The sequence below is a fragment of the Taudactylus pleione genome, unplaced genomic scaffold (assembly GCF_031769625.1).
Source record: "Taudactylus pleione unplaced genomic scaffold, aTauple2 ptg000279l, whole genome shotgun sequence".
NCBI classification, from domain to species: domain Eukaryota; kingdom Metazoa; phylum Chordata; class Amphibia; order Anura; family Myobatrachidae; genus Taudactylus; species Taudactylus pleione.
This window is the reverse complement of record NW_028284681.1, coordinates 805,467-819,026: the sequence shown is the minus strand read 5'-3', so window position 1 is coordinate 819,026 and position 13,560 is coordinate 805,467.

The following is a 13,560-nucleotide window of genomic DNA, read 5'->3' as shown; positions in this document are numbered from 1 at the left end:
TTTGTTGTTTTCACAAATCTGGAATATGATAGAGAACAAATATAAACAATTTCTTTCAAGTTATGTTCTGCGACCGCCAATGTGTTTATTGGTGCTCGCTTGGTTTTGGATAATTATGGAAAATTTGAGAAAAAGATGGATAAAGCAATGTATGTTTTTCAAGTTAGTCTATAAGAGTGTCTGGCTAGCCTTCCCCCCCTTTATGCTGAGATTGTCCTGCTTAAACTGCAGAATGTACACACACCTGAACCTCCCTGCTTGCTGGGACGGGGAGAAGGTGGTTTTTACGATGTCTCTGAGTCAACACGTCCGTCCACGTCAGGGTATTGGCTAATGCAGCTATAACAAACCCTAGAGTTCTGTCCTCTTACTCTGACAAATATTTTGGGATAGTTTCTTGGAACGTGGGGGGTCTTAACTCTCCCATCAAACGTAAAAAAGTGGTCTCTCATCTTAAAAAACTTCGCCCACAGGTAATGTTTCTTCAGGAAACACACTGGCTGGCGGGAGGTGCATCGTCCCTAAAGGCTCCTTGGCTGGATCAATGTATTTCTGCGGACTACCAACGGAAAGCTAGGGGGGTGGCGATTTTATTCCATAGAGATCTTCAATACACCATTTTAAATACTGTATCAGATCCTAACGGTAGATATCTTCTATTAGATGTAGAAATCTGGGGTTTCAAATATACTTTAGTTAATATATACGCTCCTAATGTTGCAACTTCCGAATTCCTACAGGATTTTACCCATTTCTTGGCTCAAAGGAACAACTATCCTATCATTATGGGTGGTGACTTTAATTTAGTAGATAACCCCTTTATAGATAAACAACCTGTCCCACGTAATCCAAACTCCCCAGTTTGGAAACAGATTCAGCTCCTCCGCTCAGCCCTCCAGCTCACTGACATTTGGCGCCTTCTCAATCCAACTGATAAATCTTTTACGTTCCACTCGGGGGTTCATAAGTCCTGGTCTAGGATAGATCTCATCTTACTATCTGATTCCTTGGTTACACGGGTGGGAGAAACGGATCTTTTGAATATTGTTGTTTCAGATCATGCTCCAGTGTCAGTGACCTTGGAAAGAAAGCAGCAGGCGGGAGGACAGAGAGGATTGCGATTTCCCAGTTATTTGTACAATTCAGCTGATTTCAAACAATTTCTGACTGATAAATGGATGTTGTTTGTAGATGACAACATAGAACACTGGGATAATCCTACTTTATTCTGGGGCACCTCAAAAACCGTCCTAAGAGGCCACATTATAGACTATGTATCTCGAGTAAAAAAAAAGTAAAATGCTGATTACTTCGCACTGCATAAATCATTATTTGGCCTTACAAAATCATATGGCTAACCCATGTGACGAGACGTTAGCTAGATACACCGAAGCCCAACAGTTATTAAATGACTTTTTATTGTCACAAGCTCAACGGAATTTAGTTTTCTCTAAATTTAAATATTATAAATGGGGCAATAAGACTGGCCGCCTCTTAGCAACAATGTCCAAAAGTAAGACATATAAACGATATATAACGGCGATACGTCACCCCCAAACTAATCAAATATTGACTGGTTCCAGGAGCATACTGGAACAATTTGACAGTTATTTTAGTACCCTATATTCAACTCTTCCGTTTGATGCAGAGCATCATAGTCGACTAATGCAAGAAGCGCATTTACCTAGCATATCCGTAGAGCAGTCTGAGTCGCTCAGTCTGCCAGTTACTCTTTCAGAAGTTGGTTCGGCTATTTCTCAGCTACATCTCCATAAGTCCCCGGGCCCGGATGGGTTGTCAAATGAGTTTTACAAGATACTCCAACCACATATAGCCCCTACTTTAGTAGAACTATTCAATAATATCTTGCAGAACCATACACCCTTTCCCTATTTTAACTCGGCTTATACTATTTTGATCCCCAAGCCCAATCGAAACCCTCAGGAAATAGATACATATAGACCAATAACGTTACTTAATTCGGATATAAAAATATTTGCAAAACTTATGGCAGAGCGATTGCAAAACATACTCCCCCAAATACTAGCAGTACATCAATTAGGATTTGTGCGAAACACACACTCTGTTAAAGGCATACGTTCAGCCATAGCGGCAACAATTGCCTCTTCACAAACACCTGCTTCTAAAAATATATTATTGCGTTTAGACACAACAAAAGCTTTCGACACAGTTGTTTGGCCACATCTATACTCGGTGCTTAAAGCTAGAAATTTTCCCTCTTTGTTTATTGACCTAATTCAGTACTTATATACCTCGCCAACCACCACCCTACAAATTAACAGCCACAACAGTGAGCCAATTACTATGTTTCGAGGAACTCGTCAGGGTTGTCCCCTGTCTCCAATTCTATTTAATTTGGCAATAGATCCCTTGCTGCGTCTTTTGCAAAATGACTTGGAATTTCATGGGATCAAAATAGGAAATAAAGAAATAAAACTCACCGCCTTTGCAGATGATATTCTGCTTTATATATCAAACCCAATGGAATCACTACCTAAAATATTTCATATTTTAAAGCAATTTGGAGACTGCTCGAGATTCCAGGTTAATTGGTCAAAGTCGGTAGCACTTAGACTGGGCTCCGGAAACTTTTTGATAAATGCTTTGGGGGAAGCTGAACTCAAATGGAGATCGGACTTTATAACTTATTTAGGTATTGTTATACCACGGAAGCCAAGTCTTTTGGACGAGCTAAACTACACGTCTGCTATCCGGGGGGTGTCTGGTGAGCTGGAGGGCTGGAAAACACTGCCACTATCTTATACAGGCAGGGCAAATTTAATTAAGATGGTGTCATTCCCTAGATTGTTATATTTGATCCAAGTTTTACCTTTGATGTTAGCACCTAAAGACACACAACAACTTAATTTCCTATTTCGGAAGTTCATATGGAAGGGTAAGCGTCCCCGTATTGGGCTTATAAAGCTGCAACAAACTGTAACTAATGGGGGAATTAACTTTCCAGATGTCCAGTTGTATTGCCAGGCGGCCCATCTTCGATGTCTCAAGGATTGGCTGCATTGTCATGATAACTATGCAGTCACATCTCTGGAGAGGGAATTTCTTCAGGGGGGCGATCTAATATCTTTCTTGCATTTACATGATCAAGAAATTTTACCCCAATATCGAGATAACCCTTTACTGTGGTCTGTCAGAAAATTATGGTGCATCACACGCCACAAATATAATTTGAACGCTCGTAGTACATTGTTTCTCCCATTGATATCAAATCCAGATTTTCAGGAAGGGCAAGCTGGTTTCCCTTTTAATATTTGGAGAGTAGGCGGAGTGACCAATATAGGATGCATGGTAAATTTGGAGACCCACCAACCCCTCACGTTCCGGGAGATGTCTGAAAAATATCCAGTGATAACTGGATACCCTGTGGCATTTTTGCTGGCACAGCACTATGTTAGTATGGTACTGAGACGCTTTTCTTCAGCTGACTGGGATAATTTATTCGATGTGATGTTGAGGCAACAATCTCAGAATAAAGGGGCAATTTCTTCAGCTTATAACTGGCTTCGAAGCTCGTTAGACCACACCAAATCTCAGAGAGGTATAGTGGTTTGGACCTCCCAGGTTCCGAGGCTGCAGGTGGATGAATTGTCAGACGCACATTACAAAGCCTGCAGATCATTCCCTTCCGTTATGTATACAGAAATGTTCCTTAACATATTACACAGAATGTATCTTTCCCCACACAGGAGATTTTTGATTGGTTTATCTGATTCGCATCATTGTTTTAAATGTAGAAATCCCCGAGCAGACCTAAAACACTGCCTATGGGATTGCCCTATAATACGTAAATTTTGGATTGATGTTCGTGCTTATTCAGTAACACATTTAATCAATTATTTACCTCTAAGTCCAGAGTGGGCACTGTTTGGGATTATTTCTAATGATCTACGTATAACAAGAGGAAGCCGTAAACTATTGTTGGCAGTGAGTGCTGCGGCAAGGAAATCCATCCTGCAGAGCTGGATTAAACCGGAACCACCTTCTATGAGTCTTTTCAAAGCTAAACTTTTCTATCTCTTTAGAATGGAGTGGGTGGGAGCTACTCTGGAAAAGGAGGCACAGGTTGAACGTTTCTTTGCAGTTTGGGAGAGTTACATTGTAACCCTTTCTACAGCTGTTAAAACACAGATATGTAACTCGTTTTCAAATACTATATGGTTCCTGCAGCGTATGGTAGATATTGATCCTCCAATTGTTTTGTGAATCTGGATTATAGATATTAGTTTATGGACATAATTTTCAAGGGTACTGCTCGAGGAGGTAAAGTGGGGGTTGAGATAGGCGAGCTAACAAAGACATCTTTTGTCATATTTCTTTTTTGAAATGTATTTCTTTTTATTTTTGCTTGTTGTACTGTCTGTTCAATATGTTTCCCTTTTCATGAAGGTAAACTGTCAAAAACAGTGTTTGTTATGCAATATTTGATTTATTTAATGTACTTCTGAAAAGACACAACTTGTACTAACATTTATTATCATTTTTCTTGACTATTTTGTATACTGTTTGATAATATGCATTGCTTTAATAAATAAAATGTTTAAAACATATAAGAAATACTTTTTAGCAACTAAGAAACTATCTCAGATCCTACGCAATATGTAACAATATCATACGTGAACATTCAATGATTCACTTGTGTAAAAATTTCAAAGGGACATGATATTTATGTTATCCAGATCGCAACATTGTCTCCTTCTCCGTGCCATATCTCCTGCAAGGATAATGAGAGCCCGACGTGCGAGGTGAGACCACACAAGAAAACACTAATTCGCCTGAATTAACACAGGGAAGGGACCCCACGACTGCACAAAATCAAAGTACTAACACCGCTCTGGACCGGCATTGTTCTCGCAGAACCAGGGAAAGGAGAACTGGGTAAATATACAGAAACTGAACAAACACAATATCACTATCTTTTGAAATAGTTGCTGCAGATTGATCTCGGCTGGCTGCAGATAATGTTGTTTGGAAATTACACACTAACTTGCATGGAAGCTACATCATCCCCTTTAATTGGGAGCTTTAACCATTAATGGGGACTAGAGAGAATTACTCTCTCACTTGGATAAACGCACAATTTGAAGGAGACATTGAAATTGTTTACACAAGTGAATCATTGAATGTTCACGTATGATATTGTTACATATTGCGTAGGATATGAGATAATACAGGTTCAGTTTCCCATATCCAAAAAGCTTGGGACCAGGGGTATTTTGGATAGCGGAATATTCCGTATTTTGGAATATTTGCATATCATAATGAAATATCTTGGGAATGGGACCCAAATATACACACAGAATGCATTTATGTGTTATATACACCTTATACACACAGCCTGCAGGTAATTTTATACAATAGTTTCAATAATTTTGGGGCTCAAACAAAATTTGTGTATAGAAATGAAATAAATTTATATCTCATATACACCTTATACACAGGGGCGTCTTAAGAGAGGAGGGGGCCCGCGTGCACTCCCCGTGCGGGGCCCCCTCCTCTCTTCCTGGTGCAGCGGCCATTTTCCGGTGTTCTGAGCAGCGCTGACACCCGCCGCGGGACAATAGACAGGTAAGTTTAAAATAATATGGATGCAGGGTGTGCGGTGCGGGGCCCCCCTGGACCCAGGGGCCCGTGTGCCCTGCTCACACTGCACCCATTATACATATGCCACTGCCTATACACACAGCCTGTAGGTCATTTTATACATTATTTTTAATAATTTGTGCCTTAGACAAACTTTTTGTACATTAAACCATCAAAAATCAAAGGTTTCATTATCTGAGTCATGCCAAAAAACTTCCGTATTTCGGAATATTTGGATATGGGAGACTCAACTTGTAGTTACTTAGTTGCTAAAAAGTATTTCTTACATGTTTTAAATGCATAATTTTTTAATAAATTGTATCATTGTAACAGATTATTTCCTGATGTCTATGTGAGCGCACCCTGGGGTGAATAGTATCCATATTCACCACATATATTATCTGTTTATTGCTAAATAGTAACATTAGAACTATTTGTTGGGTAGCAGGATTTTGCACATGTCACCTACAGACAACTTAATCTATATACTGTATGTAGAATAGCGCCCGGTTGTTGTTGTATAATTTTTTGCAGTCTAGAGGTTTGCTTAGGCTACTGGGCTGTCATGGGATAAAGGCCCTGATTCAGAGCCGGACGCTTTGACAGAGCGCTCGCTCTGAATCAGGGCCGGCCTTCTTGTTTTTTAGAGCGGCCTCCTGGCCGCTCGCATAGCTGTGTGTGCATGCGCACTGGCCCACCATCGACCCGCTTGCGAGCGCATAGCACTCGCGAGCGGATCTGAATCGGGCCCAAAGGCCCTCATTCAGAGGCGGTTGCAAGAAGCGAGCGCTCTCTCTGAATGAGGGCGGCCGTTTCAAGTTTCAAGTGCGGCCTCCTGGTCGCTAGCTAAGCTGTGGGTTACCACCCACAGCTTTAGCGACCGACCAGGTTGATGGTCGCGATGATCAAGACCATCGCGGCCATCAGGGCTTGCGACAAGACCCTAAGGTTGGGTCTCGGCAACTGCAAGCCCCAGGGAGCTTGCTGCTCTGATCGAGCAGGAAGCTCCCCACTGACATCACTGCTGATGTCAGTGTGGCCGCCCACAAAACGGCAGGCGTTCCTGTCAGGAATGCCTCCGTTTATGTAGCCACCCCCCACGCCCCGCCTACAAAACGGGGCGTGCTGTCGATCAAAATCGACAGCCGCCCCTTTTGTAGTGAGCTTTGCAGCTAGAGAATTTCTTTCTCGCTCCGGGGCTTGCGCATGCGCAGTGCGGCCGCTGGGTGTGCGTAGAGCCTTAACATCGACCCGTTGCGAGTGCTCAGCGCTTGCGACCGGGTCTGAATGAGGGCCAAAGAGTGCTCATGATATATTTCCACCACCCACCAGCTGCTTAAGCCCACCCCTCTTCATCATGATGATGCGTAGCATTCAGCGCAGAGTGCCCACCAAGCTACCCACCAGCTTTTACTGGATTTTGGGGTGATAGGGACACCATGTCAAGATGAAGGTTACAGAGCACAGAGCTTACAGCATAAAATAATGCGGCATACTAGATATGCTAGACTAACTTGATGATGCTGCCGCATACTAGATACTATAGACCAATTTGATGATGAAGACTATGGGGCGTGGCCAGTTGCTGGAAGGGGTGTGGCCATTTGGCCAGCAAGGAGAGGTCAGCCATTATAGGAATGCCATTGTATAATATTATAATAAAAAAAATAATCTTTCAAATAAGGCCAGTTTCACATTTATCATTGCACCCCATCATACCATCAGGACATGGCATCATCTTTATCACAGTTTCCCCATGTGCGGCCCTTACAAGTGTCAGAGGGCCTCTCAATGTGACCCCCAAGGTGAATCAGGTTGGCTATCACTGCCCTAGTGGATGGTCCTGCAATAAACCAGGCAAATACTGTATACTGTGTTAGTGTTTTCTACTGGCTTCAGCCTGGCACATACACAGTGTGATATAGGCCCAGCTCTGCAACCTGGCACATACTGTATAATACTGTTCTCTATCCATACAACTTGTCCAAATGCCGTCACAGTGATGGACACAGTACAAGATATGCCCAGCTCTGCAATCTGGCACATACTGTATACTACGGTTCTAAAATATGCCCCCTGGCCGCTCGCATCATACGTCATGTCCGCTATTTATTAGATTAATCGAGTACATTGAACAGCGTATGAACTGCTCGTGTGGCTGGTTTTTGCTACCACTATATTGCGAGCAGTTCTGACTATAAAACAACCAAGTGACGTGGTCAATGACGCTGCTGTATTAATTATGCACACCCATAAAATGCCCGCTTTGACCTTTAAGCACGCCTGCGTTCTGTTCTCCACTTCCCGTTTTCAAACACCTTCCCCTGTTACCACCCACATACGCCTCATTCTGTCACTCAAAATAGCAGGCATTCGCTATATAGCGAACAAACGATTTTCGGCCGCATCTGAGAACACATGGAGATGTAATACGGAACTGCTATGAAAGTCCCTCTCCTAAGACGGAGCTTAAGATGGAGTCTCTGCTACCTTGTATTTATCCGTATTACATCTCCAGGTGTTCTCAGATGCTCTTTACCCACATTTTTTCTGTTATTGTGCTTTGATACTTATCACTTATTGTATCCTGTGTGCACGTTCTCATTTTTTATAAGAGTCTTAATAAATACAATTTACACATCGTGGTCACCTGATCCTCACTAGCGCTCCATACACACCTTTTTTCACATTCCATATGCACCTTACCTTTGCGGTAGTTTCTCACAATGTGGAACCTCTGAAGAAATGTATCCTCCCTGGAACGATGGCGTCTTCAGTCGGTATTCACTATTCATGTAGGTCACCTCGTCCGGAAGATGCCTGTTTGTGTGTTAAAAAAGTAATCATAAAACAGCGGTTCAACCAGACTCGTTCCCCCTGTGAAACTTCCTTCCCCTGCGTCTCTCAGCCACACCATCATCTCACTGCATCCTCTCTTAGCCACATCTTCATCTCCCTCCCTGTGTCATCTCTTCTTAGCTACACCATCCCCTCCTCCTGCGTCGTCTCTCAGCACACCATCACCGCCCTCCCTGCATTGTCTCTCAGTCAGGCGATCAGCTCCCCCCTGTATCGTCTGTCACACCATCATCTTCGCCTGCATTGTCTCTCGACACAGATACACACACACACTGACACATATATATATATATATATATACACACATATACACATACACACAGACATATATATATACACATTGACATATACACATACACACACTGACATATACAGTACACACACTGACATATATATATATATATATATATATATATATATATACACACACACATATACACACTGACACATACACACTCTGACATATACACATACACACACTGACACATATAGACATGCACACTGACATATACAGTTCACTGACACATATATACATACACACACTGACATATACAGTACACTGACACATATATACATACACACACTGACATATACAGTACACTGACACATATACAGTACACTGACACACTGACATATACAGTACACTGACACATATACATGCACACACTGACATATACAGTACACTGACACATATGTACATACACACACTGACATACAGTACACTGACACATATATACATGCACACACTGACATACAGTACACTGACACATATATACATGCACACACTGACATATACAGTACACTGACATATATATACATGCACACACTGAAATATATATACATGCACACACTGACATATACAGTACACTGACATATATACACATGCACACACTGACATATACAGTACACTGACATATATACATGCACACACTGACATATACAGTACACTGACACATATATACATGCATACACTGACAGCCTACAGAGACACACTTGTCTCTTTCACACAAATGCACAAATGCAGCCAGCAGCCCCCTCCCCACACACAACACACACCAACCTCCACACCCCCCCTGCCCCCCACACACATAACACACACCAACCTCCCCCCCCCCCCATTACCCACCTGCAATAAGCAGAGAGGGCTTGGGACGGAAGAATCACTCCTCTCCTGGTACCCGGAGTCAGGCGGCAGCTCGTTTCAGGCAGGTCAGGGAACAGGAAGAGCTCATCAACAAGACTGCCTGTGAGGGGCTGCACGCTTCCACTGCAGCTCCCCCCAGAGGCAGCCCAATTAGCAGCAGGCACAGCACACTGACCTGCTCGTTAGTCGGGAGACAATGATGGCGGGAGGGGGAAGGGCGGGTGTGCGTGCGGGTATGATGCCCTGCCGGCGCCCCCTCTGCTGGGCTTGCCAGGGCGCCCAGGGCACGTGCCCCGCTCGACCCCCCTAGTTACGCCACTGCATTTACCCCAACGGATCAAATAGGGTTGAGGTTACAAAAAAGGTCAAAAGGTTAAAAAATTAGCAGACTAGATGGGCCAAGACGTTCTTAACTGCCATCAAATTCTATGTTTCTATGTAACTATATATAGAGATATTTTCTCAATTATAAACTTTCCAGATCAGTGGTCCAGTGAGATCCTAACTGACATCTCTTCATCACTGATGAACATCGGGATACAAAGCGTTATTGATTCGTGAAAAAGCTGAGTGTAATATCATCTTCTCTTTCTGAACCAATTTCCCATTTTTGCATTCTTGGATAATGGAGAAGTACAAAGGAGAACCAAAGTCTGCATTCTACATTGTTGTCACAACCACCAAAGGACAGTGGTGCATGATTGTCCAATACCTACTGACCACTTAAGATAGATGAGTGTAAATCCTCTGAGTCTATTGTAATTCTGCATTTGAAGCCTGGTATATACTATGTACCCATTCCTTTAATTTTCTGTACTCACCCAGAGAAATCACCAGACAGAAATACGACCACCAGGAATATTCGTTTGAGGGCCCAGAAATCCTTCCCACACATTGCTTGAAAGAGGTTGGTGGAGGCTCCACTGATCTTTGGCTGCACTTTCCTGAAACTCTTTTTCAATAAGTGATGATACTTCAATGAAGCATGTACCCGGCAGGTGCACATAACACTCAGGAGATGTTTTTAGGAGAGTGGTGAAGGAGGCCTGGTGATTCAGAATTGCTGGACACATCCCTGGAGGAAATAACATTCCCCCAATGTGTCATGGACAATCCCCCTTGTAATGCGAAAACATCCCCTTCTCATGGACACTTATGCTGGATTGTAATTCACAAGTGTAGGGAAATATGTCAATGGAGAATAGGTGTGCCAATTGTGTTTACTTGGGGACCTGAAGGTACATGTATATGCCCCAAAGAAGATGTCTGTCCCGTGAATGAGGATGAGGGCAGCTGGACTTGTGCAATGTACCCAGCTTGTAGGTATAAACACATGTTCTAAAAGAGGAGGGACATAATTTTAGGTTGCAGGAGGCACCTAATACCCCAGTGCCTGTCCTCCGGAGAGAGGCTTGAGGCACATGTGACAAGAGGAGACTAATGTGAGGAGCATATGTTACTAGAGAAGAGTGGAAAGGGCACAGGCCTGTGTCACATGTTTCCCCATCATTCGCACATATTGTAGTTTATCTGTAAATGCAGTGAGAGTTGGCTCATACACTGGGTGTAAGAGTCCCTGTATATTGTTTGCATGGTAATATTTTCCAGTTACACTCAGTGACATATTGCTTCCATCCCCACCAAACACCTCCAGGGTAAGGACACTCTGTTTCAACATGTCCAATGATTGTTTCTGTGATTTTGTTCTCTGTGTGGACAAGCTATGGTGTAATAATTCAGTGTGTCATCATTTACTTCCAAGAGCCATGAACACTTTTAGTCAGCTTGGATTTCCAGGTGAAATAAATGAAAACGATTTTTAGAAGAACCAAGTCAATGTAATCTACTCCTGTGAAAAGCTGTATGTTGTAATGATCATTAACGTTCATCACTAACTACAAAACATGCAAATGTGTGATGCATTCAGTTTCGTGCAAATGTGCCACTTTGTCTATGGATTACTCGCCTTTTCTGTTTAATCAGATGTTTCTTAAAACTGTTATTTAGGTCCACTATAGACAGAATTCAGTATGCAATATATGTTTTTTTATTTTTTTTAAGTTACATACAGTACAGTTATACAGCTGGAAGCCACAAGCTAATAAAATGTCACAGCTTACATCATAAAAACATAATCAAAGGCTAACACAGTTTAAGTTGGTACCAACCCCTTTCCTGGTATAATACACTTTTATGTAGGGGATGCAATCGGGAAACCGGCTGACGTGATCCCGACAGCCGGCTTCTCGACTGCTTTATCCCGGCGTGGGTTAAATGACAGGCGTCTATATCTAGACGCCTGTCATTTTCCCAGGGGGAACTTAGGGTTAGGGACCCCCCGGGAGGGTTAGGGTAAGGCTAGGGGGAGGGAGGATTCGGGTTAGGCACCCCCCCGGGGGACTTAGGTTTAGGCTGCGGGGAAGGGGGGGTTAGGGTTAGGCACTTACAGGGGGGATTAGGGTTAGACACTTGGGGGGGAGGTTAGGGTTAGGGGGGTTAGGTTAGTTATTATTTACATCAGGACGATCGGGATTTCCAGCGCTGTCGGGCTGCTGCTGCCGGGATCTGTTCTTCTGTCAAGCTGCCGCTGCCGGGAATCGATTCCTTTATGTAGAATCCAATTCCCCCCTCTGCAGTGCCCTCCAAAACCAGGATCAATACCAATACACATAGCATAGCACTGCAAGTACTACTATTATATCCTTACTAACATTAAAACTCTGCCCTATACACTTTGTGGCTTCAGTGTAATCTATACTCCTCCCAGCCTAAAGCTCATCTACACAACCAATCGATGCTTAGCGATGTAATTAGATGATTAGATGACAGCCACAACTCTTTAAGTCAGTGCCGAATTAACAACATGGCAACTGGGGTGGTCACCCATGGACCACCACACACAGGGGACCCCCACACATAGCTACGGGACCAGTTTAGGGCGCACTATCACATATGTAATCTTTGGTTTCTGTGTGGCATAATGTGAACTGTGGGCACTAAAGTGTGTTTAACATATTTGTGGTGCTGGGAGTATGTACACATTATACTTTTAATGACATCACTGTCTATCATATTAACAATTTTATTGGTAGGGGTCTCCACTGGTTAGTTGCCATGGGGCCCCCACTAGTTGATTGCCCTGGGCTCACACACACCTTAATCCGGCCCAGCTCAAAGCTGCACAGAGTCGGGCATATCTCAAATTTGTGATTAATTGCTTGCTGAAGCAATGCTCGGTCTGTGCACCAGTAGAGTAAAGGGTAGGAACCTCATGCAGCAAGGACCAAAACTCTGACTCTGGAGGCACTCCCCCAAGTCCCAGCGCCATATGCTGCAGCCTGACCAGCTTATTGGCTGATTAGATGCTGGTAAATTAATTAACAGTTATTTATAAAACAAGTATTTTGTGCTTCGGGCCTTAATAGGGATGTGTATTTCACTAGACTAGATGTACTAACCCTTGGCAAGAGATAAAGTACCAACCAATCAGCTCCTGTCACTTTACAGCTGTGTTTGAAATGACAGTTAGGAGTTGTTGGTTGGTAATTTATCTCTCTCCGAGGCTTGGTACATCTCCCCATATGTTGACATATCGTCATGGTGGCCCAGTGGTGACTTTCCTGCTCTGGGCAGCTGCAGCAGCTCCAGCAGCATAAGGTCAGAGCTCTGATCCTCCAGCGTTTCACTAAGTATTTCTCCGCTATCCCTAACCCTACCCTTACTACTAACCCTCCCTCTAGTGCCTAACCCTAACCTTCCCCTGCAGCCTAACCCTAATATCAGCCCAAAGCCTAACCCTATGTCGACCAGGTGCCTGTCTACATTTTAATACTGTTGACATCATAACTTTTGACATTGTGGTGTCGACATTACGAATGTCAAAAGTGTTACTTTTGATCTTTTGACTACATTCCAATCATATTCATCAGTGTATG